The sequence below is a fragment of the Acanthochromis polyacanthus genome, chromosome 5 (genome assembly GCF_021347895.1).
Source record: "Acanthochromis polyacanthus isolate Apoly-LR-REF ecotype Palm Island chromosome 5, KAUST_Apoly_ChrSc, whole genome shotgun sequence".
Classification (NCBI taxonomy): domain Eukaryota; kingdom Metazoa; phylum Chordata; class Actinopteri; family Pomacentridae; genus Acanthochromis; species Acanthochromis polyacanthus.
Window position 1 is genome coordinate 5,144,595 of NC_067117.1, and position 1,237 is coordinate 5,145,831.

Genomic DNA, 1,237 nt, shown 5'->3' on the forward strand with positions numbered 1-1,237 from the left:
GTTCCTAAAATGTCAGCACTTTCAGAATGTACTTTTTTTTACACTAAAACAAAGGAAAAACATTGCAATAGTGGTTATTTATAGGTCATTATGGTATGATTTTACTGGTCCGGCCCACTAGAGATCAAATTCTAGAGGTACGACCAAAGCTGCTAGAAAGAAACTGAGAGGATTTTGCCAACAGCAGTTGTTGGAGAAGAGAAGAGCTTAGGCCCCAGTGAGGATTGAACTCACGACCCCTGGTTTACAAGACCAGTGCTCTAACCACTGAGCTATAGAGCCCCACATAGTGGCCTACAGTAACAGAACAATTCAGACATAATCTATGCTTAAACTCTCCTAAGAAATAAAGACAGTCATGCTTTTGAGCTGGCCTTTTTAAAAATATGAGTCTCTCCTTGTGTTAAACCTTATCCAATCTGTTACACATCGGTTCATAATCAGTGAGGGTCACTTTGAACTATATTTAACTGATCCTAAAAATCTTAAAATCATGTTACACAATACCATAGTCTGATTAGGAAAGTGAGTTATGAGGTGAGAAGCTTAAACGTCATGATCGAATGGAAAATATAACTTACCTAAATTATAAAGAAGGAAGCAGAAAAGAGAAGCATGCCAAAGCACACAATCTCTTTTAAAGCTTATCTGATTTAGTAACTTATAGAATATAAGAAAAACAACATAAGATCTGAAATTCAATGCAAAGACCCAGAACTGTTTCAGCCAGAGCTGAAGTGAAGGATCTGACTGCATCTTCAACCAGCGCTCAGCTTTAGTCTGAGGGACACGCGAGGACATCAGTGTCCTCCTATGGAGACAGCACTGACAGATTCAGTTTCTGACATTTGTTGTCCTGACATCACCTCCCTGACAGTCACATATAAGTTTAGTCCACGTTTCATCTTACTGTGGCGACTCTCGCATGACTTCCATGTGATCTAAAAACTCACATGTGACCTCAGGTGACTTCACACACAACCCAAGTTCAAGAGGCCTGCGCTGCCAGGAGACAGCAAAACGTCTTCACGATGAGTGAAGCGAGACTGTGACAATCGTGTGTTCTCATCTATATTTCCAGTAATGACTTCCCAGAAGATCTGCTCCAACTTTTCTCCTGTGAAACAAACTTCAAATCTGTACGTGAAGAAAAGGGGAGAGATCATTTAAGGACACATACCTGTTTGAATAGCCTTACTGTCTATTCAGATTGTATGAGGCTGTAATCTCAAGGGGT

The 1,237-nt window shown here is 40.3% G+C and overlaps 1 non-coding gene across 1 annotated transcript; it reads right to left on the reverse strand.

Annotated features, from left to right (window-relative positions):
• Nucleotides 1–209: 209 nt before the first annotated feature.
• On the reverse strand, nt 210–282 carry trnat-ugu (transfer RNA threonine (anticodon UGU)). Its single transcript has one exon. It is a non-coding gene; the product is annotated as a tRNA-Thr (tRNA).
• Between the last annotated feature and the right edge of the window lie 955 nt (nt 283–1,237).